Source organism: Halichoerus grypus, chromosome 8 (genome assembly GCF_964656455.1).
Source record: "Halichoerus grypus chromosome 8, mHalGry1.hap1.1, whole genome shotgun sequence".
NCBI lineage: Eukaryota > Metazoa > Chordata > Mammalia > Carnivora > Phocidae > Halichoerus > Halichoerus grypus.
This window is the reverse complement of record NC_135719.1, coordinates 48,176,018-48,200,178: the sequence shown is the minus strand read 5'-3', so window position 1 is coordinate 48,200,178 and position 24,161 is coordinate 48,176,018. Positions and strand designations below refer to the sequence as shown.

The 24,161-nt window shown below is 52.8% G+C and overlaps 1 long non-coding RNA gene across 1 annotated transcript; it reads left to right on the top strand.

Moving 5' to 3' along the window:
- Window positions 1–16,723: 16,723 nt before the first annotated feature.
- LOC118532479 (uncharacterized) lies at window positions 16,724–23,786 on the top strand. Its single transcript, XR_004915733.2, has 4 exons — window positions 16,724–17,029; window positions 20,000–20,195; window positions 20,981–21,177; window positions 23,457–23,786. It is a non-coding gene; the product is annotated as an uncharacterized LOC118532479 (long non-coding RNA).
- Window positions 23,787–24,161: the final 375 nt, after the last annotated feature.

Here is a 24,161-nt window from a genome sequence, read left to right as displayed (position 1 = left end):
GTGGCAGATAGGGTCACAAGAGCTCAGGCATATTCAGCACCTGGCACAGGGCCTGACCCATGAAGGTGCTCCCTAAATACCAGCTCCCCACATCCTCCCACTGGGTGGCTCTGGGTTCCAATCCAGGCCCCAGTGACAGGTATCAGCAGCTCAGGGGAGTGATGCACGGGGTCCTGCCAACCCCAAGGGTGCCCCCCTCACCGCCCCGGGGCTGGGCAGCCCACCAGCTCCCGGGTGGCCTGCTTCTCCAAAGGCAGGTGAAAACCCCTGCGTACTCTGACACGGGCAATGAGCAGCTTTGCTCGAGTCAGGCGGCCCCGCAGCGCCGGCAGGCGTGGCTGAAGTAAATGATAGTGTAACCCTTGCTACCCGAAACAACAACATCATAACTGTCAGAGCAATTTTCCACCTCAGTAGTTTAACACCTGAGCTGTTGCTGCGCTCCCTTCTGCCGCCTCTGCTCGCTCATGCTGGGGCGCACTCCTCCTCTCCCACCGCAGTCAGCCCCTCTACGAGCCAGCCCTTCCAGAAGCCACGGCAAACAGTACTTGGCCCCAGGAGCCAAGGGGCTGCAGAGTGAATCAGCACACGGAGTCTTCAGAGAAGAGAGGAAAGGAAAAGCCCACAAGCTCAAATACCCGATCCAACATCTGTCAACATCTGGGTTATAAGTAACCCAGAGATTTAACAGGGATCCCAGCATGAGACTGCTTCTGACTCCCTGTCATAAAGATGCAGTTATTAATTTTTATTTACTGGGACCGTACTATTTTCCTAGAATCAGAAGCAAAGTGTGCGGGCTAGGTAAGAGCCAGAGGCACCTCTAAAATGCTGCCTGCCTATTGGGACCCGCACTGGTGTGACGGTCAAAATCTTTAATAGCTGGCGGGGCAGAGGGGCTTCGGGGTCAGGACGTACTCCTCTAAGTTGATGGATCTTGGTGTGGTCTCAGTGGGGGTGGATCCCAGGGGAGAGGATGGGGTGGCAGAGAGGCAGCCCTCGGGCGACCTGGGGAAGCAGCTCAGCTATTTACCAATCAGTATGGAAGGAGTGCAGTATTTTAACAACCATTACACACACACACACACACACACACACACACACACACACACACTTTCCTTCCCTGGTTACTCCAGCGGAAACTCCCTGTCTTTCCCCAGGGAAGCATCAAGTTCTCTGACAGCCAGCAAGATCCCCTTCGGGGGAAACCGAGGGCCAAATTAGATTCACAGAGTCAGGATGTTAGATCTGGAAAGGGTCATTGAGAGGATCTTGTCCAAACCTTGGCTTGGCAGATGTGTAAACTGAGGCTCCTCAAGGTCACTCTGGGACTTGAGGGCAGGGCCTGTAGGGGCCCCTGGCCCGCTCGGTGCTCATGGGTCTGGCTCTGTCACCAGAGCCAAGCCCCAGGCCCGCAGGTCACCGTGCTGGGCAGTAACCAGGCGGGCGGAGCATGCGCAGTGATGCCCACCCTCCTGGGTTAGGGCTCGGACACAGGACCAGGAGGGAGAGCCCCTCGCTAAAGAATTTGCCCATATCTGCCTTGGGGTGAGCACAGGGGGAGTGGGCAGGAAAAAGGCTGGGCAGACCCTAAGACACAGGGCTTTATGAGCCTGGAAGAAGGCACCCCCCACCCCCCAAATTCAGGATGTGATGCAAACAGAGGTTAAGGGCCAGGAGTCAGATATTCACACCCTTGCTGATCTCCTCCCGTCTCATGGCCTTAAGGAACATCTATTAGACACAGATCACTCCCAAATTTCTAATTTTAGCCTGGGCTGTGCCCATGAATTCCAGACGTGTTTCCACCTTCCTACTCAATCTCCCTATGTGGATGTCTAGTTGACGGCTCAAATTTAACATGCCCCAATCTGACCTCCCCCCGAAAGCCTGCCCCTCCTACTTAGGAGTCACCCTTGATTCTTCTCATCACCCCTCACCTGGCAATAGCCTCCTCATGGTCGTCCTGTTTCCACTCTTGCCCTTGACTCTATGACTTGCTTTCATGGTGAATGCAGCTCTTCCAAGCAAGTGGTGGGAAAGGGTGATGGGGCCCCAGAGTGGACCCCACCAACTGAGCCAGGACTTGCTTTTTCCCACCTGGTGGAAGCCGCTGGGGCAGTAGTCAGGGAAGGAAATGCTGATGCATCAAGGAGTCTTAATGCCTATGTCTGCATTTGGGTCATATCTGGTCCCCTCAGCAAATGTGGCCTGGACTCCCAGAGTCTCCTGCTTAGAAGGGTGCTCAGAGGCCCTGAACCACGTCTCTGCCCAGTATGTGGATCTTTTCACAGCAGCCCTGGGAGGGACCCAGCAGCCTGGACTCTGCACCTCCACGGCCAGAAACTCCCATGCCTTTGCCAGTTCTGACCGCTCCCAGCCCCTTCCTACATGTTGGTTCCACGGTACTCTGCAGAATGCTCTGACTGCTCCCGGCCCCTTCTCACATGCTGGTTCCACGGGACTTTGTGGAATGTTCTGGCAGCTCCTGGCCCCTTCCCACACTCTGGTTCCACGGTACTTTGTGGAATGTTCTGGCTGGTTCCACGGTACTTTGTGGAATGTTCTGACTGCTCCCAGCCCCTTCCCACACGCTGGTTCCACGGTACTTTGTGGAATGTTCTGGCAGCTCCTGGCCCCTTCCCACATGCTGGTTCCACGGTACTCTGTGGAATGTTCTGGCAGCTCCTGGCCCCTTCCCACACGCTGGTTCCACGGTACTCTGTGGAATGTTCTGGCAGCTCCCGGCCCCTTCCCACACGCTGGGTCCACGGTAGTTTGTGGAATGTTCTGGCAGCTCCTGGCCCCTTCCCACACGCTGGTTCCACAGCACTTTGTGGAATATTCTGGCAGCTCCCGGCCCCTTCCCACATGCTGGTTCCACGGTACTCTGCAGAATGCTCTGACTGCTCCCAGCACCTTCTCACACGCTGGTTCCATGGTACTTTGTGGAATGTTCTGGCAGCTCCCGGCCCCTTCCCACACGCTGGGTCCACAGTAGTTTGTGGAATGTTCTGGCAGCTCCCGGCCCCTTCCCACGCGCTGGTTCCACAGTACTTTGTGGAATATTCTGGCAGCTCCCAGCCCCTTCCCACACACTGGTTCCACAGTAGTTTGTGGAATGTTCTGGCAGCTCCCAGCCCCTTCCCACATGCTGGTTCCACGGTAGTTTGTGGAATGTTCTGGCAGCTCCCAGCCCCTTCCCACACACTAGTTCCACAGTACTTTGTGGAATATTCTGGCTGGTTCCATGGTATTCTGCAGAATGCTCTGACTGCTCCCAGCACCTTCTCACACGCTGGTTCCACGGTAGTTTGTGGAATGTTCTGGCAGCTCCCAGCCCCTTCCCACATGCTGGTTCCACAGTACTTTGTGGAATATTCTGGCTGGTTCCACGGTACTCTGCAGAATGCTCTGACTGCTCCTAGCACCTTCTCACACGCTGGTTCCACGGTAGTTTGTGGAATGTTCTGGCAGCTCCCGGCCCCTTCCCACATGCTGGTTCCACGGGACTTTGTGGAATGTTCTGACTGCTCCCAGCACCTTCTCACACGCTGGGTCCACGGTAGTTTGTGGAATGTTCTGGCAGCTCCCGGCCCCTTCCCACATGCTGGTTCCACGGGACTTTGTGGAATGTTCTGACTGCTCCCAGCACCTTCTCACATGCTGGGTCCACGGTACTCTGTGGAATGTTCTGGCAGCTCCCGTCCCCTTCCCACACGCTGATTCCACGGTACTTTGTGGAATGTTCTGGCAGCTCCTGGCCCCTTCCCACACGCTGGGTCCACAGTAGTTTGTGGAATGTTCTGGCAGCTCCGGCCCCTTCCCACGCGCTGGTTCCACAGTACTTTGTGGAATATTCTGGCAGCTCCCGGCCCCTTCCCACACGCTGGTTCCACAGTAGTTTGTGGAATGTTCTGGCAGCTCCCAGCCCCTTCCCACATGCTGGTTCCACGGTAGTTTGTGGAATGTTCTGGCAGCTCCCAGCCCCTTCCCACACACTGGTTCCACAGTACTTTGTGGAATATTCTGGCTGGTTCCACGGTACTCTGCAGAATGCTCTGACTGCTCCTAGCACCTTCTCACACGCTGGTTCCACGGTAGTTTGTGGAATGTTCTGGCAGCTCCCGGCCCCTTCCCACACGCTGGTTCCACGGGACTTTGTGGAATGTTCTGACTGCTCCCAGCACCTTCTCACACGCTGGGTCCACGGTACTCTGTGGAATGTTCTGGCAACTCCTGGCCCCTTCCCACACGCTGGTTCCACGGTAGTTTGTGGAATGTTCTGGCAGCTCCCGGCCCCTTCCCACATGCTGGTTCCACGGTACTTTGTGGAATATTCTGGCTGCTCCCAGCACCTTCTCACATGCTGGTTCCATGGTACTCTGTGGAATGTTCTGGCAGCTCCCGGCCCCTTCCCACATTCTGGTTCCAGGGTACTTTGTGGAATGTTCTGGCAGCTCCCAGCACCTTCCCACAGGCTGGTTCCACAGTACTTCATGGAATGTTCATGACAAACATCAGTCTCTTTCTGAGCAGCGCAGCCTCAGTATAGGGCTTCAAATCGCAAAATTAGAGCAGCCAGCAAGCTCTCCTCAGCAGTTTGTGAATCGTTGGTTCCTCTTGCCCCCTTCAGTGAGCCTCCTCTTCCATGTCCCAGGTCCCTTGCAGAGACAGACATGGTTGGTGGCCTGGGCTCTGCCCCCTCTCCCTATGTCAGGCCAGGGCAGAGCGTGGTCCCCGAGGGGAGGAAGATGCTGATTCCTGCGTCAAGGCTCCTGCTAGCCCCTCTGGTTGGGAGTCTTTGGGCCTCTATAGCTGTGCACCCCAGCCCGGTCCCCTTCTCATTCCCTCTGCCTTTATTAACCCTTGCTATTAAATAAAACAGGAAATTCAAGACTTCCCTGGTCCAAGGAACTCACCGTGGGCCATAACAGTCTCCAGGGCCTGAGCCTGAGCCCACCTCTGTCGAAATCAGGGCATCCCAGACATGGGTTGTATCTAAGCTATGAGGACATCACCATCACAGTCCATTTCCCTGTACACCCAGAGAAGAGAGCTCAGCAAGAGGAAATGACTTGCCCAAGGTCACTGAGCCAGTGCGAAACCCCTCTAAGCTCCAGCCCCGTCCCTTCCCACGAGGCCTTGGGAGCTTTCCAGCATGAGCTCCTGCACCTCTAGGCTCTGTCCCTTCCTCCCATGCCACACGTCCGGGGAAAGCCCAGACCCTGAGCCAGACCCCCAGTCCTCCCAGACCCCGTGACTGTAGGAAAGTCCTTTTACTTCTTGAATGCTTACGACTCCCCATCCGTAGAAATGAAGCCAACACCTCCCTCACAGATTTTAGAGGGGAGTATCTGGGATGGAAGACATGCTAACAGCACTGAATCAGAACATATATGGCTTTCCCACATCCTACAGGGACGAAGGATCGCTATAGAAATAATGACATCTCCACGGCCAAACGCTGCCACCCAACCTCCTCACTCCTCAAGGGAGCCACCCTATCCACTGTCCCCTCTCCTGATCACTTCTGGCAGAATGGTATTAACCCTTGAATGAGAAAACAAAAAACGAACAAACAAAAACTTCTGCCTTAATTAGTCAAAGTGAGTGAGGAAGCGTAAGTGTCCTGCCCCATGAACATCACCTCACATCCATGTGTGTGTCACAGAGCTACAAGAGGGGCATCATGGGAAATCAACCCCGAGATGGGGTGGGGGCGGACCTTCTACACACAAGGCTTTGTACCCGGTGTTCTCTCTAGCCCCGCCAGCGTCGCCAGCCCCCGCCCTACGGCAGCCCTGGGTCCGGAACCTCCTCATTCTTGCCCCCATCAGCTGCACTAATGTCACTCAGGGAGGACACATTGTTGGAAGCCCTTAAGCAGGACTCCCAGCCCCCTAGCACCCGTCCTGCAGACGCCTGACAGAGGAAGATAAATATATTTATAATACACAGCAAAGTGAATAACAAAGAATTTAGAGAGTTGTCTCTGACAAAGCTGAGAAGCCGGGGCTGACTGCTTTAATCAGTTCCCAGCTGAGCCCAGGAAATGTCCAGGAGCATAGCTCTGACCTTTTGGACCGATTTCTAAAGGGAAGGTTAAAGTTTTGCTGCGAAGTATGGGGCTTTTTTCTATTATTTTAAAGAAAAGAGGGGCGTGAGGTTGTATATGCACGGCAACCTCCGAGGCGGTAATGGGAACACGGGAATAGGATTTTATTTTAAATGAATCCCCAGATGCCCCTCCCGCCGCGGCCCCTCTGAAATATTCTGCTCCCTGGGTGAGGCGCTGGAAACGCTCGCTGCTGTGAACCACTTGCAGCCGGGCTGGAAATGCATGTGGCTGCAGAGTCCCAAGATTCGTTTTTGATAAATACGTGGCCAGAAGAGGGACTAAATATTGAAATTGTCTCTTTGAAGCCCTGCCTCGTTTTCGGCCCCCGAACCAGAAGGACTATCGGGGACATCCACGTGTCCGGAGTGGGGGTCCCCATGCGTGTTCCTCGCAGCATCAATAGTCAGAAGCTTCGTGTGGAAGCTAAGGAAATTTGGTTTAACCGCAGCCAACCATTCCAAGTTCTCCTTCTCCAAAGGCAGGCTTCACACAAACACAGTCCCCCCTACCGGGCAGATGGAACCATCAGGACCCAGCCTCAGAGCAGCTTCCTCAAAGCCCGCCCACTTTGCCTCTTGGGCTGAGAAAAGAATTTGGAGGTGCCAGGTCCCAGCAACAGCTGCTTGCCTGGGGCACAGAGAGCCGTTGGCACCCCACCTCTGGGTCAGGGTCCCAAAACTGGCTGCACATCAGAATCACCTGGGGTAGCATGGGAGAAAAGAGATCTAGAAGACACAGGTTCCTGGGCCTCCACCAGGCCCCACTGAAGGGAATCTCTAAGGATGCAACCCAGGAAGCCAGATTGTTTTTAAGTTTCTCCAGGGTCCTAATAAGCAGCCAAGCTTGGGAAGCATGGGCCACATCAGCTCTGATAAGGTGAACAGCGAAAGGTCACTGCTCCTCAAATATTTCCTTCACCTTGGGTGCCTGAAACTGCCCTCTCAGGGAGAGGCCCATTTCTATAGTGCCCCCCACTCAGGCATGAACCCACATTTTAAAACGGGCCAGACAACCAGCTCCAGGTTCAACTTAAGTATTTCTTTCTTTTTTATATTTTTTAAGATTTTATTTATTTATTTAATTGACAGAGAGAGAGAGAGACAGCGAGAGAGGGAACACAAGCAGGGGGAGTGGGAGTGGGAGAAGCAGGCTTTCCGCGGAGCAGGGAGCCCGATGTGGGGCTCGATCCCAGGACCCTGGGATCATGACCTGAGCCGAAGGCAGTCGCTTAACTGACTGAGCCACCCAGGCACCCCTCAACTTAAGTATTTCTAAGTCCTCCACCCTGTGGCTTCTGAACTCTGCGTTTTCAGACGAGCCTAGATTGCATCTCTCCTAACAGAATGGGAGAAAAAAACTGCAAACCATATATTTGATAAGGGGTTAATATCCAAAATATATAAGGAACTCCTACAACTCAATAGCAAAAGAACAAATAATCCAATTATAAATGGGCAAAGGACCAGCATGGACCCTTTTCCAGAGAAGACATCCAGATGGCCAACAGAGACATGAAAAGCTGCTCACCATCACTCATCATCAGGGAAATGGAAATCACAACCACACAGCTATCACCTCACACCTGTCAGAACGGCTAGCATCAAAGAGACAAGAGCTAACAGGTGCTGGCGAAGATGTAGAGAAAGGGGGATCCCTCATGCGCTGCTGGTGGGAATGTAAATTGGTGCAGCCACTGCGGGAAACAGTATGGAGATTCCTCAAAAAATTAAAAACAGAACTACCATACGATCTAGCAATTCCACTTGTGGGTATTTATCCAAAGAAAATAAAACCACTACCATGAAGAGGTAACTGCACCCCATGTTCATTGCAGCATTATTTACAATAGCTGACACATGGAAACACCTAAGTGTCCACTGATAGATGAGTGGAGATATATATATATATATATATGGCAAAGAGCCTGGGAGAGCATCAGCATTGAAATGGCAGTAAAGGGGACAGCAGGGAGCTGGTGCATCAGAGACTCACACAATGCCCAGTGGATCCTGTCTTCCACCTGATGGCCGATGCCAGATTGCGCCGGCATCCATGGTGCCCATCCTGAAATACTTTTCTTCCCATCCTCCCCCCAGAGCTGTGCCCAGGAGCCCCAGAGCCCAGAGAAAGACCAAGAACCCCCTGGAATGAATGACCGATCTCCAGTCCTAAGGTCTGGGGCCCCATGTAAATGCTTTAAATCCATTACTTGGAGGTTGGGAGGGTTTTTTTTTGTTTTTAAAGATTTTATTTATTTATTTTTCAGAGAGAGGGAGAAAGAGAGAGCACAAGCAGGGGGAGCAGCAGGCAGAGGGAGAAGCAGGATCCTGCTGAGCAGGGAGCCCGATGTGGGAATCAATCCCAGGACCCTGAGATCATGACCTGAGCCGAAGGCAGATGCTTAACCGACTAAACCATCCAGGCATCCCATTACTTGGAGTTTGGAGGGGAAATCCTTCCAGGTTATTCAGCACCCTGACTTGGCCCAGAACTGTGGTCACTCTAGATACACCTTCTACACAACCACCCAGCCACCATCCCCCATACAGCTGGACCCTCAGTGACCTCACAGTACACAGGAGGATGAAGGGGAAGATTCAGGCCTGAGCCCCGGCTGCCATAGGGGACACAGTGACACTCTCACCAGATCACAAGGACAGACCTTGGGACGTGGGTCTTGGTGTGATCGTACCCTATGGGATCCTTTGGGGGAAGCAAGGTTCTGAGAAGATGGGGAGAGTTTTGGTGGGAAGGATTACCAGAGTCTCAGCTGGGCTGGGTTCCAGAGGGTTAGTCAAGGGAGGCCAGAGAGGCTCTAGGAGAGGACACAGTGGACACCATGGCCTGACGCCGGCTCCTTGCAGGTCAGACTAACCGCAATTCTTCTGGATTAGGAAAAGGCAAATCAGCACAACAAATCTGAAAGATGTTCAATCTCTCTCATGATATGGTCATTCCCTCTCCCCTTTCTTCTTTGCTAATTGAACTCCAACTGGCTTATATGATAGATGGAGACCCTTACACCTCAGGAGGAGCACCAACCCCAAGGGATGAGTTAGGACTGGTGATCTCATCCCCCTTGGCTAGTGATTGGTGTAAGAGTAGGCACATGTCACCGTTCTGGTAATAAAGTGTATCGAGAAGTCAGCTAGGACAACTCTCTGTTCTAAATAAAAGGACAAAACCTCCTGAGGAAAAGCCTTCCCTCTCTCCCCACTTCCTGACTGGAACATGGATAAGATGCCTGAGGGTGCAGCAGCCACTTTGGAGCCATGAGGCTACACGCCAACATGCAAAGGAGTAGTGGTAGTCAAAGTGGATAAAGCCTAGTTCTCCCTGTGGACCCCCTTTGCCAGCAGCAGATACTGAACCTCCAGAAAACTTGTTATATGAGAAATAAATACCTCTATTTATTTAAAATACTCTAATTGGTGGGTGTAATTACTGATGCCATTCGTTCATTCATTCATTCAACAAGTATTTGTTGAGGGCCTACTACATACCAGGTACTGCCCAGACACTAAAGGGACACACACACATACACACATACACACACACTCCTGTCCTAGAAGCGCCTGTACTCTAGTGGGGAGACAGAGAGGATTAAGAAAATAAATAAGTGATATACGTGTTGTGTGGCGATAAGCACTATGGCAAAAACTAAAGCAAGGAAGGGGGTATGGAATGTCAGAACTGGGAGACAGGTTACACTTGAAGCAGAGTGGTCTGGAAGACCTCACTGAACAGGTGATATTTGAGTATAGGCTTGGGGGAGGCGAGGGGGCCAGCCATGCAGGTGCTAGAGGAGGAATGTCCTAGGCAGAGGGAAGAGCAGTCTAATGCTTGCTGACCAGGAGAGCACTTCCCTCCTGAAGGCAGGCTCACAGCATGAGGTCAGAGGGCTAGACTCTTCAGCTTATTCCTCCATGACTTGGACAACCACCTAGAGCCCAGGCTCACGAGATCCTTGAGTCATATGGAAGCTGACGGAGCGGGATGAGGATCTCAAAAGCTCTTGACAGGCTGGAGCAATGAACGGGATGGGAGAAGATGAAACATAACAGGGATAAATATAAGGGGCTTCACTTTTGATCTAAAATATCAACAGCACAGGGGCGCCTGGGTGGCTCAGTTGGTTAAGTGACTGCCTTCGGCTCAGGTCACGATCCTGGAGTCCCGGGATCAAGTCCCGCATCGGGCTCCTTGCTCTGCGAGGAGTCTGCTTCTCCCTCTGACCCTCCCCCCCTCATGCTCTCTCTCTCTCTCAAATAAATAAATAAAATCTTTAAAAAAAAATAAAAATAAAAATAAAAAATAAAATATCAACAGCACAGCTCTAGATGGGGAAACCCATGGCAGTCACGTGAGCAAAGGAAGCCCAGGAGCATTCCGTGGTGGGAAATTCAACAGAAGGATGTGTTTGCTTGAAAAGCTAATAACATAATCTCCAAGTACTTCTTAATGGACATGTTTTAAATGAGCGTGCCAGCCCCTCCCTCCCTGCATCAGACCAAACGCCACCAGAAGCCAGAGTCTGAGCCAAAAAGACACACAAACTGGAATCTGCCCGGGGGTGTGAAGCCAGGCCCAGGAGCCCTGAGATGCCCTCTCTGCAGAAAGACCTAGGGAGCTGGAGGAGTGGACGCTCAGATGGACATGCATCCCTTCTCCTACAGACATTTGGTGAGCACCTATCACGGGCGATCACTGTTGCTGGTTGTGGAATACGGCAATGCCTCACAGCCCACCAAACCAGTGGCTTCCACGCTTCAGAAAACAACCCACAAAAAGCAGTCCACTTGACACCATGAACCACTGGACACAAATACGTATAAGCATATATGTGTAAAACAAAGGCTCCACACAGCTCTATTTACCTTTACTACGCATGGGGTGATCGAATATTTTCTATTTTCCTATTTTTATTTTTTTTTAAGATTTTATTTTTTTATTTAAGAGAGAGCATGAGCAAAAGAGCAAAAGCAGGAGGAGGGACAGGAGGGAGAGGGAGAAGCAGACTCCCCACTGAGCAGGGAGCCCGATGCGGGGCTCGATCCCAGGACCCCAGGATCATGACCTGAGCCGAAGGCAGAGGCAGATGCTTAACCGACTGAGCCACCCAGGCGCCCCTCTATTTTCCTATTTTTAGAAGGTGAGTTGGCATCCACTGAATTGATTCAATGACCCACTCCTGGCTGGCTACCAGCAATGTGGAAAACACAGAACCACATCATGATGAGTGTGGAACAAACAGGGTGCTGGGGGAACAAAGACCAGGAATCAGGATGGACCGTGCTGAGAAGTAAGGCTGGAGACCAGAGGAGGGACCAAAAGATAACCAGACAGTTTGTAAAAAGAGAACAGCCTGGCGGCGGTGATGGTTAAACGTCAATGTACTTCCTGCCACTGAACACTGTACACTTAATAATGGAAGATAGTAAATTGTATGTAATGCCTAGTTTACTACAAATAAAAAATTATTTAGACTTAAAAAAGGGAGAATGAGGGGCGCCTGGGTGGCTCAGTCTGTTAAGCATCTGCCTTTGGCTCAGGTCATGATCCTGGAGTCCTGGGATCGAGTCCTGCATCGGGCTTCCTGTTCAGTGGGGAGCCTGCTTCTCCCTCTGCCCCTCACCCCGCTCGTGCTCTCTTTCTCTCAAATATATCAAATATTTTTTAAAAGGGGAAAATGGCCTATAATCACTGTCTTTAAATAATATTGAGCGGTAGCTTCAGGAATACTACGCAGCACCGTACAAAGAACTACAGCCCCACAAGGCAATGCGGTGTTTTGCAGAGCACAAGAAGCAGACACAGAGCACTTCCCGCATGATTCCATTTATACGAGGGTCAAGAAGAAGCGACGACCGTCACCTCTGGGAGGGGAGACGGCATGGACTGAGAAGGAGCATGCAGAACCATCCAGGGTGAGCAAAGTATTCTCTATCTTGAGCAGCGTGGGAACCACCTAGGTGTATCCATTTGTAAAAAGTTCATTGAGCTGTGCGCTTAAGATTTATACACTTCACTGCTGGTAAGTTCTGCCTCGGTAGGAAAGGAAATAAAGGGAAAAAAGTGTTTAAAGGAAAGGAAATGAAAAAAAAGAAAGAAAGAAACATGATCGAGTCACTTCTTGGGTGGGGGTTAAGTTCAAAAGTCATCATGTAAGGGAAACATTGCATAGAGTCAAAATGACCCTTGCAAATCTCTTAAAGCACCCGTGGAGCGGGGTATAAAATAGACCACTGGCACATAATGCTTACACCTGCTACAGTTGGAAAAACACTAGGTTGGACAAAGGCTAGAACAGAGGGAACGTTGAGGCACGGATGCCAGAACCTGTAGCCACCCATCTTTGCAGTAACTGTCACATCGTGTCAGGGAGCAGGGGAAAGAAAAATCTAGAGCCCTCTGCCCATGCATCCAGGCTTGTTCCACCCTGCTTTAATTCTAAGCAACTGTAACATGTTATGTGATAAAAAATTGATTTTTTTTTTTTTGTTGCAGTAAGAATTGAATGAACTGGTTCTGAAGCCAGCAGAGAAGTTAAACAGAGCCATCACTCCATCTTCAGATTCCTTCTGTTTGGCCCCAAGGAAGAGAAATAAGCTGGAAACCCTCAGAAGATGGATTCCAGCTGAAGAGAAGCTCATCAACTGAAATGGAGCGGCTCTCCAAAGATGGATGGGCTGGGAGGCAGTGAGTTCCCCATCAGCAGAGGGAATGCATAGGCTGAACACTTGCACCAGGTGACCTTTCCAGGCCCCTGCCAGCCTGGAGCTTCGGAGCTGGCCGGATCTCCTGGCTCCCTGTCCTGGGCACATCCCCTCCGCTCACAACTGCTCTGACAGTGAGATGTGTTGCTGGCTAGAGGGACTTGCCAGGAACTCCAGGTGGCTGTCCTAATAGAGGATTGCTCAGCCGCCCCTGAGGATTTACAGCCGCCCTCCTGAGTTATGGGAAGGCGGGCGGAGCCCATAAAAAGGAGCCATCCAGGCAGTGCGGTACACGGGGCATCAGTCAGCGACAGCCTGACCACTGGAGCAGAGGGAAGATCAGTCTGCTGGTTTCTCACCTATAAATTCTCCCCCCCACCCAACCCCACACGGGAGGAACAGATGTGTCGTATTTAAGAAAGCTCGTGCCACAGTTTTCATCCCAGGGATGCATGTGGGGGATGTGGGAGAGTAAAGAGAAAGCAGCCCGAAATATGGCCTTCACCTGGACTCATCCCCCACCAGAGTCCCCAAAACCATCTCCCCCCAGTCCCACCCCTAAGCAAATGGTGCTGAAAGAGCAGATGAGACAGGACCATATACCTAGGAGCAGGGCTGTTAGATGGGTAGGGGGCCCAGGGTGGCCTGAACAAGGCTAGAAATACCCAGGTGGAGCCATCACACCTACTTCTGAATGGACACCCCTCTTATGTCTTCTCTTGTAGTGCCAGGAAGGACTGAAGGTGGAAGCGCAATAGACAGACAGAGAAGAGCCAACCCAGAGCTGAACCCAGAACTGCTGCACCACACAAGTCTGTCATATCACTGCCAGTGTGAATGGAATTATGCAGTGCACAGCTTGGGTGGCTGTATATGGCAGTCCTACTGGACCTACGTGAAAGGTCTTTCTTCGGGAGGATGCGGTAGTGGCGAGAACACTAAACCAAGAGTTAGGGGAGCTGGGTTCAAGTTCTAGCTTCATCCCAGACTTGCCAAAGGCCCTGGGCAAGTACAGCTTTTCTCTGAGCCATATTTTCCACGCTTGTAAGATGGGGACAATAACTTCTGACCCACTGGATCTTTCTCACCAGGTCTGACACATCTCCTGTAGGCCTTGTGCAGTTTTGGACAGAGGGTAACTTCTATAGATTGGCCCTTCCAGAGTCCATTCAGACCCCAATCCCAGTTCTCAACCAGCCTTTACAAATTACCATCTTGCCTGGGGCACCTGGTGGCTTAGTTAAGCGTCTGACTCTTGATTTCAGCTCAGGTCAGGATCTCAGGGTTGTGAGATCGAGCCCTGAGCTGGGCTCCATGCTGGATGTGGATTCTGCTTAAGATTCTCTCTCTCGCTCGGCCTCTCCCCTCCCACCAAAAAAAAAAAAAAAAAAAGTACCATCCTGCCTTTCTAGGGGCCACACCTTTCTGGGACAGAACCTATAAGAGCGGACAGGATTTATAGCCATGCATAAGGTGCTCCATAATTTCTGAACTAAAAAGCAGTACATCTGTCTGACAACCAGAGAGAACATTTGGAATTGGAACTGTCCCAGGAACTCAGGGCCATCTGTTTGCGGGTCCCAGGCAGGTAATGGCAGCTGCTAACACCCGGCACCCCCCGGGGAGAGGGGCTGGGGCAGGAGGTACGGCAGAGCCCCAGCAAGCTTTCCTGCTTTCCTTCCTGAACTCGGGCACCAACTGGCCGGGAGACTTGGGAGAGCTGGCCACCTTCTCTGCGTGTGTGTGGACTCATCCTCTCAGACTAGGGTAACCCCTGGGGCCTTCCCCTCACAGCGCTTTAGAAACAATCTTTTTTCGGGCGCCTGGGTGGCTCAGTTGGTTAAGCGACTGCCTTCGGCTCAGGTCATGATCCTGGAGTCCCGGGATCGAGTCCCGCAACGGGCTCCCTGCTCAGCGGGGAGTCTGCTTCTCCCTCTGACCCTCCTCCCTCTCATGCTCTCTGTCTCTCATTCTCTCTCAAATAAATAAATAAAATCTTTAAAAAAAAAAAACAATCTTTTTTTAAATCATAATTTTCCAAGCATGTGGGCTTAGGTGCTGAGGGAAATAAACACAAAGTGGAGCGGGATTGCTCAGGGGCCCGACTTAGCTATCTGGCCGAATCCCACCCCCACCACCCAAAATCCCCGGGGTCTTGAGCAGATTCTATAAACCTCCTGATCTTCTGGTCTGAAGGTAGTGTGAGGTTGAGAGAGTAGGTCAAGTTCCTGGCATGAGGTGAGTATCCACAGGGCAACTGACCTTGTCGAAAATCTTCAGGCCACTTTACTTTAGGAGATTAGAGATGGTGTTTACTTCCCAGGCAGGAAAAGGGAACGAGTCACCAACACCAGCACCAGAGAGAGAAAGGAACTTTTTTTTTTTTCAAACCCTCTCTTTCTGTCCTTCCTTCGCCCTCCCTGTCCTATGACCCCTGGCCTCCGCAGCTCCCTCCAGTTGGGCCTAGGCCCTGGTCCCTTGGCAGCCCTGTTGGGGCTTCCCCCTGCCCTTCTCAGTCTCTGCTTCTCTGTCGCCCTTCCTTTTGCCTCTCTCTGGGTCCCCTATCTCCCAGGCTGAGCAGAGGGGGACTTATGGGGAAAGGCAGGAAGAAAAGCTCCCAGGTCCCCTCTGGATGCTGCAATAATCCCAGAGTGTAGGGAAGGACTCAGAAGCCCAAAGGAGTGGTCTCCCTCTCCCTCCCTGCACCCTCCACATCCTGCCAGGCCAGAGACACCTGGCCCAGGCTCAGCTCTGCGCAGGAATGGCCACCACAGACTCCTGCGGCCGGGGGAGAGGCGTGGCTGGGACCCAGGACAGCGCCCTCGGCGAAACCACTTCAGGTGTGAGCGGTGGCCCTGGCTGGCGGAGCACGAGAATGCCATGAAGTCCGTCCGCATCTACCTGTATCCACTCCCTGGGCGATTCGGGCCATCGCAGGCTTTACACGCTGTCAGGACAGTGACAACACCCAGATTTATATCAGCAGGGCCCCCGCGTTCCAGATCCATAGCCACCAACCTCCTGCTGGACACCTTCCCCTGGATGCCTAACAGCCTTCTCAAACTCACCATGAACAGCACAGAACATGGTTCTCCCTTGCCCTCCCCTGCCCCCTCATTTGCCGCCTTGAGGAGGTCACCACCATACATATGGCAGAAGCTCCTCACTGGCCTCCTGCTTCCCCCACCCAGCAGCCAGAGAGAGCTTTAAAATATAAACCAGATCACCCTGTTCTGCTGTTTAAAACCCTCCAGCATCTTCCATTCACAATCGGACTAAAATCCAAATCCCTTCCTAGGTCTAGGAGGCTCCCCATAGTCCGGCTCCTGCTCACCTCTCTGGGCTCATCTCACACCACCCCCTCCTTGTTCTCTTTGCTCCATCCTGATGCACCTTCTGTCTGTTCCTCCAGCAAGGCAGACCCATTCCCACCTCAGGGGCTCTGCATGGGCAGTCCTTTCTGCCTGGAAAGCTCTTTCTCCCAGATTTCCCCCACATCTGCCACCTGCTCATCATTCAGATCATCTCCTCCAAGGTGCTCTCCCTGACCCTATCCACAGCACCCCGGCATCTCCAGCTGCCTGGCACAGAGCAACCCTGGATACGTATCTGCTGAGGGAATGTGTCAGAGAAGGTGAGGACTCTTACAGCTGCAGGGTGGAGAACACGGCATGTGGCTCTCTGGTTCCCTGCCATCCCATCCTCCCTCCCCTGGGCACCATGAACTTGGTCATGGCGCTGTGGCTGCAGCCAGTGCCGAGGTCCAAGAGGCGTCCTCTCTCCTCACAAACCCTGTCTCACAGTCCCAGCCCTGCCTGTCATGGCCACGTGGCTTCCGTGGCCAGCGTCACAGCGGAGCTGGGCATCTGACAGGGGCGAACAGCTGCAGGGTGATGGACCATCCCTCCCACTCCTCGGAACAAAGAAAGAAACCTTCCAAGTCCAGGGCCAACCAGAACAAAGGAGGTGGTGCCCAAGACAACCCAGAGGGGAAGCCTACCCTACTGTCATGAGGTTTTAGACCCCTAGTCCGTCCACATACCATCCCCTCACTTCATTTTTACAGCTGAAGAAAGCCTCTGGAGGGGGAAAGACCTATCCAAGGTTGCACAGCCAGGAAGTGGAGCTGAGATACCCTTCTAGAGCCCTAACTTCAGGCAGGGCATATTGCACTGACCTACTCCAAATATGGGTAAGTTTCCCCTGTATTGGTGCCTCTCAGCCTAATTTCCGGGGGTGGGAGAGGGGCGGGCAGCAGCTCCGACAGCCCACAGCTGGCCTGGCCTCTGGAACAGGCAGCCTCTCCTCCAGAGCACCCCCTCAGCAGGCAGCATGCTGCAACGCTGCCTGACGGACCCCCTACTTTCCTCCTGAGCCAGGTTCCTCCCAGCAGCCAGAACGGACTTCAGAAAGCAGACCTGATCCTATTGTTCCTGCTTATGCCTCCTCCCCAGCTCCCTTCTGCTAGTAAGACCCAAATCTCCAGGCTGCCTGCAGGGCCATGCACTCTCCTGCCTGCCCCCAGCAGCCTCGCCTCCACTGTTCTTCCCCTTGCTCATCCTTTCTGGCTACGTGGTCTTCTTGGTTCCTTCAACTCCTGCCCCATGGTCTTTGCTCATGTAGTTCCCTCTGCCTAGAATGCTTTTCCCTCAACCCCCTGGCCTTGGTAACTGCTGCCCCTCCTCCAGACTGCATCTCTGACCCTCCCAGCCCCTGCCCAACCGTGAGGCCTCCCTGCTCGACACTGTGTGAAACCTCTCCTTGGCAGCACTCACTACACTCTGTGTGTGTGTATGTGTGTGTGTGTGTGTGCGCACGCACATGCATGCACAAGATTAGTGATGATCTCATCCTGCACTGTCCAATACAGTAGCCACTGGCCAGATGGCCTATTGAGCGCTTGAAATGTGACTAATATGAATTCAGATGTGCTGTAAGTATAAAATACCTCCTTAATAACTTTTCTATTGATTCCATGTTGAAATGACAATATTTTGGATATACTGGGTTAAATAAGATATATTACTAAAATTAATGTCACTTATTCTTTTTACCTTTTTTAACGAGGCTATGAGAAAATTTAAAATTACATATGTAGCTGACATTTGTGGCTGGCACTGTATATCTATTTGACTGCAGTGAGCCTGTCAGTGCTTGCCTCCCTCACTCCCTCCGTGCGGACTCACAGAGATGCCCAGGCCCCAGTGCCTTTGAGGTCTTGCCCATCACACGCACTCAAAGCACATGTGCTGAATGATCAAATGCCAGGTCACCCATCCCAATTTCAGGAAGGGGAAGCAATGCAAATAAGCCACCTGATCTCGATGCTGGCTTCAGCCCCCATCCCACACCCCTACCCACACACCGTCTGCCCAACAAAGACCCAGGCCCAGATGTCTGGACTCGAGAGGCTTGGCCAGGACCAGCAGAGCCAAATGTGCAACGAAAGGATAGCCTGGCATTCAATGAGGGCAAGCAAAGCCTCTCTCTCTCTCTCCTCCCCAACCCCCTCTCTCTCTCAAATATCATTTCTCACAGTTTGGAATGAAACCCATTATTCCCAATTAACCCGCTGTGAACCCACAGTACTTGCTGGCTTGCCCATAATTATTCATCCATAGTAATAGCTAAAGTAAATTCTGGCGGTCTCAGCTAACACCAACAACTCCTTTGGGAAAACTTTCAAAGATGCCATGTCCTTGGTTCCTTATCTAAAGCTTCCCTGCCCTGTTTTGTTTCACTTTATTTTTTATGGTTAACGTTTGAAAAGAAGGGATCCCAGACCAGAATAGCTCCATCCCACCGCCAGGTCATTGGGTGAGACCTTAGCAGTGCTGTCCCCGACCTTCCCACATACCCCATTATGCCCCCCAGCAGAATGGGAGCCAGACAGGAAGCATCCAGACCATCCGGGTAAGTCACACACAGCTAATTTTTGCAATTAGCCAGGGCTTCTAGAGGCTCCCTTCACCCTGCCATCTCAAGAGCTAGGCTTTGCAAGTCCACAGAAAGCATAAATCTCCCGCACAGTTTATTTTAGGTTGTCAGATGTAATTTCCTTAGAGACCGTCTTCCCCCAAAAATCCAGAAGGAAACGTAACTTGTCGTTTTAAATTAAGTGTGGCTCCTTTTGGTTATCTTTCTATCTAAAAGGCTGCACCAAAGATGCGGGGGCCTCTCCCCTAGGATCACAATAATAATAACAGTGGTAATAAGGCTTGAGTCAAGAACTGGGGTGGGCAACAGGGAGAGATGGGGCAGGTGGAGGGAAACCCAGAGAGAACAATACTTCCTTCTGGATGCCTCTTAACTGACAGGGGTCTTGTCCAGAGAGGAAAGCTCTCTGATTCCCAACTTTTGCAGAGGAGACTGCTTAAGAAGACAGTGAGTAAGTGGGCGAAGTGTGTGCAAGACGCTAATAATATGCTCTATTGAGGATCATTTCTTCCTCCCATTCAGAGAACAGTGCCGCTAATGGGGAAAGCTTTGATGGCAGACAGTCGGAACTGAATCAACACAGTGACCCTGGTGGTTCGGGTCCCAGCCTCCTCACCTACTAGATCTCTGGGCATACATTTGGCTTCCTGTCTATAGAGTAAAGATCAAAACTTTCTTGCAAAGTGAGTTAAGCTGTAAGGATAAAATGAGATAATTTTTTGCAAGCGTCTAGTAGCTTGTGAATACTGTATAAATGTAAGGGATTCGAATTATTATCATCCCTTATACAATGAGACGGGGTGGCCACAGGGGCTCTGAAAAGCACTTGCAGTGAACACTCTGGTGCCCTTGACCCCAGTGCTGTGGGGGTGTGCTACTAAAGGCCCATCGCTCCCCATACCCACCTCCCACCCACTCCCCAAGAACTGTCCTCAGCTGACTGAAGCCCCCTATCCAGGAGCTTTAAATTCCCCTTCCTGATAGCTCTTAGTCAACGACTGACCAGTACAAAAGGCTGGCCCACTCCCACCAGGGGATCACTCTGAGTTCTGGTTCAGACTCCAGAACCTTCCCCAGTGGGACAGGCCACATCCAGGCCTTACCTGAGGCCACATCCTTGCTCAGCTCCTTCCCCTCACCTCCCCTGTTTCTCTCCCTCCCTCTCAGGTTTCTTTCTGAAGAGCCTTCCCAAGGATAAATCACATGTTCTTAATCCTTGTCTCAGGCTCTGCTTTCTGAGGAAGCCACTGAAGAAGGCTCCTTCAAAGCAAAGGTGCTCCTCCTTCAAAGTCTCTGGCACTGCTGTGGCTGCTGCTAGAGTCTGGGTGACCACAGTGCAGAGGAGGACACCATGGCAGAAGCTCAGCAGGGAAGGGGCACAGACGGTGTTCCTGCCGGACATCTCGGGCCAGGCTGCACAGGTACCCAATCAGTCAGAGAGGAGGCCAGAGGACGAGAGGAGCAGAAAAGACAGGGTTGGAAAGAGGATTGAGCTCCCCACAATGTGGGGGGCAAGGCCTTCACCTCTGGCACGCTGGTCCTGCTCCTGTACCAGCAGGGCTGATGGAAGACGGTGAGAACGCCCCTTGCCACAAAGCGCCCTGAGATTCTGAGAACGGGGAGGACTGCGGGTCCCTCACCGGAAATGAGGCTGGGCTCTGTCCGGAAAGCAGGGACCCTAACCTTGCACCGCCAAGTGTTCGGCATGTGGGGGTCTCTGGAGAAGGGCATGGAGCGGTGGGAGGAGGGGAGGGCCACCCTGTCCAGGTCTCTTTTTCTAACCCAGTAAGAAGGCCACACAGAGACCTCCTCCTCCAGGGCGGAGAGCACCCCCACGCTAGCCCACCCTCTCCTCCAGGAGGGTCACAACCTGCGGACTCCTCTTCCAATCCCCCACTGCCAGCCACCCACTCCCACCTTCACACCGTTTGTCAATAGCTCCTTTCACAAGGTCATCATTACCCACTAATTGTCCAAAATCTCATTCCCTCATCCTTCTTGGTTAAGGATTGATTTAAGGAATGAGTTCAATATCCCTGCCATCTCCAAGTGCTTATTAATTCCCGGCGCCTCCAGCTCCCCTCGCAGAGCCCCGCTCACCTCGCGCTGCTTCCCCCCTCCCTGATTGGTAAAGCCCCGGCTTGTAGGCCTGCAGGATGGGAGGCCTAATGTGCACTAATCTATCATTACTTCACGCGGCTGGCAGAGTGACGGATGGCGGCGCTGGACGGCACGGCGAGGGAGATGACCCTCCGCCTCCTCCCGGTCCAGGCTGGAGTCGGAAGTTTGCTCTGCGGGAGAATGACTGCCACCTTCCTCTGAGCCGGCAGGGAAGAGCGGAGACCCAGGACATCAGCCGGAACCAACACACGCCTGCCCCTGGCCCTGCCTGCCTCCCTCTCGGTTTGTCCCAGGGCTGGAAGGCCACCCCGTCTGTCCCTCATGGGCCGGATGTTGCCCAGCCTACAACCACCACCCCAACACACACACACCCCCATTCACTCTCCAGCCTGCTCTGTGGCCGAGGGGGCAGACCTGCATGGACAGCGTCAATGGGCAACCTTGACCCCGGCCTCCGCTAGCATCCAGCCAATGGGAGTCCCAGCAGCAGGTGGGAGGGAAGAGAATGAGGCCAGGCCAGTCATCGGACTGACCCCTCCCTGCAGGGCTGCCTCAGGCTGCCTGTGTTCTAAAGGTCCCAGCTCCTGTCAGGTGACCCTCGCCTGCCCCCCACACACACCCTTTCTCTCTGTCCACTGGCCCTTCCTTGCCCCTTCGGGTCTAGGGCTGGAAACAGCCCACTGCCCCTCAGCCCAGGGCTACACCTCCCTTGTGCCTTCCCCCTGTTCTGCCCACAATTTGTAAGCAGTCCTTCCTTCAACTCTCCTCAAGGGACCCGGCTCGAGCATGCCACCTGTTTCCCGCTGGAACCCTATTAGAACCCTGCCCAATACACCTCATCTTACCAGTGAGGAAACGGAGGCCCCGGGTGGACCAGGCTTGTCCTAGCTCACATGAGCTGATGGCAGGGCTGGCTCCAGAACTCAGGTCCCCTGACTGTCTAATAAGATTTTGCCCTCCTGACGGCTCTGCATTCCTTCTCCGCGCCTGCCTAACCACAGTTCACGCCTCTTTTTATTTGGGCCACACCGGGAGAAACATGTTCAAGGCGCCACCGGGGCTCGTAGAGCCTGTCCCTGCCAGAGACAGTAACATCAACTCAGTGCAGACGCTCCCCTCCTCGGCCCCTTCCGGATGTTGGGGCATCCACTCCAGCAGCTCTGTGACCTGAGACATTTTTCCTAGTTTTTCTATTTGCCTCCTCGGGCAACAGGGCAACTCCTACTGAAAATGCCGAGCCCTAGGCCACATCCAACCCCCACCAATTAAGAGATTGGGAGACCCAAATTTCTAGCAAAGGCCTCTCTCTTTTACCTAAGTCCTTCATTACAGAAGATGAGTATGTAGTCAATGAGTTTCTATTCCAGCTTCTTGAGAGACCAGGGACTAAGCTAGGCCCTGGAGTTTGTCTAGTAGGGCACATAAAGAGCCAACTCCCGCTAGCAGAATGAAATAGGATCTACAGGGGCACCTGGGTGGCTCAGTCGTTAAGCGTCTGCCTTCGGCTCAGGTCATGATCCCAGGGTCCTGGGATCGAGGCCCCGCATCGGGCTCCCTGCTCAGCAGGAAGCCTGCTTCTCCCTCTCCCACTCCCCCTGCTTGTGTTCCCTCTCTCGCTGTCTCTCTCTCTGTCAAATAAATAAATAAAATCTTAAAAAAAAAAAAAAAAAGAAATAGGATCTACAAACCTGAGGCTGAATAACTGACTCCTCCCCTCCCTGTCCCACGGGGTGGAGACCAATGAGGTCTAGAGGGACAACCCCAAGCCCTGGGAGTTCTTCGGGAGTGCCAAGACCTGCCTTCCCGCTGAGACCCACGGGAGCCCTCCCATTGCAGGGGGAAGACCCTGGCCACCTACTCCCTGCAGAGTCTGCAGACATTTTGTCGCAATCAACAGCCCATCCCTGCAAGTGAAGCCAGTATTCCCTTTGATTGCCAGGGGCCTCTCCGCCGGAACAGTCCTCCAAGGGGCTGGCATGCCCTCTCCGAGGCCTAAGACACGGGTGCGCTTGCGCACTCTTTCCCTGAGCCAGGGTCCTCCCCCTGGGCACTTGTCACAGGTCTCCCACTCGGGGCCTTGTGGTCTATTCTTGGCACCTCCTTCTGGCTTGGTGTCAATTATTCCACAGGGATGGGAACCCAAAGAAACTGCCAAGTTCACATTACCTGGCTCAAATCCAGAAGTCCTATTGCATTGCCACCTTCAGGTGGAATAGGCAATCACCCAAAAAGGCTCCCCAAAGGTCAGAATGAGGCCAGAGATTGGAAAAGGGCTGAAGTGAGAGAGATAGGATCACTCTATTAGAGACCTCTGGGAAGTGCCCCATCCCACCCCTTCTAAGAGGGGAATGAAGCCTATGCCCCGAGTTTAATCGAGAAAAACTGGCCCCAGTGAATTGTGGCAGGTGTACGAGAGAGCCTCTGGGCTGGAGATCCAGAGACCTGGATCTGTAGCCAATCCTGCCCCCGAGCCCTTCCCCATCCTGGACTCTTCTGTCAAAGAAGGGGGTGGATCAGTTCAGCCTTACTGCTGTAAGTGATGTGACTGTGCATTTTTCCAGGGGGAAGGAAGAGTGGTGGCCTAAACCCAGGCACCGCACTCCAGACAACCAGAATTACATAATGCCCTTCCGCAAATAGATCCCCAGGGAGGAAACCCCGCCCAGCCTCACCTCTGGGTCTGCTGTTGGAAGAAGCTGCTCTCAAGAGCTCAGTCATCCCAAAAGGAGTCAAAGCCTTCAACCCCCGACAGAGGCATCCTTGGCCAGCCTCCCCTCTCTTCTCTAGGCCATCCTCTTTCAAGCCTGAATTATCTAGAACTGCACAGTTCAACCTGGTAGCCATGTGTGGCTATTTAAACCTAAGTTAACCAAACTCAAATAAAATTTAGAATTCAAATCCTCCATCACACGAGTCACATTTCAAGTGTTCAACAGCCACGCCCGGCCAGTGGCTACCGTAATGCACAGTGCGGATCCAGAACATTTCCGTCACCGCAGGAAGTTCTTTTGGACAGCTCTGATTGAGAAGCTAAACTTTGTTTCTACAAAGTGCTTCCTCCAGTGTCCCTAAGTCCTTCCGGCTACAGAGTCAGCCCACTTTCTCCGGTCCTCTGCTCTGGGGAGGATCCTAGGTGGTTCTGAATGGGGATTTACCACAAGTGACCATGGGGTAGGCCTTCCTGTCTGCTTGGCCCTGGACACTCAGTCACCTGCCAGAATCTGAGAAAGACACAGTCAAGCTAACCATCACCCGGCATCTGAGGC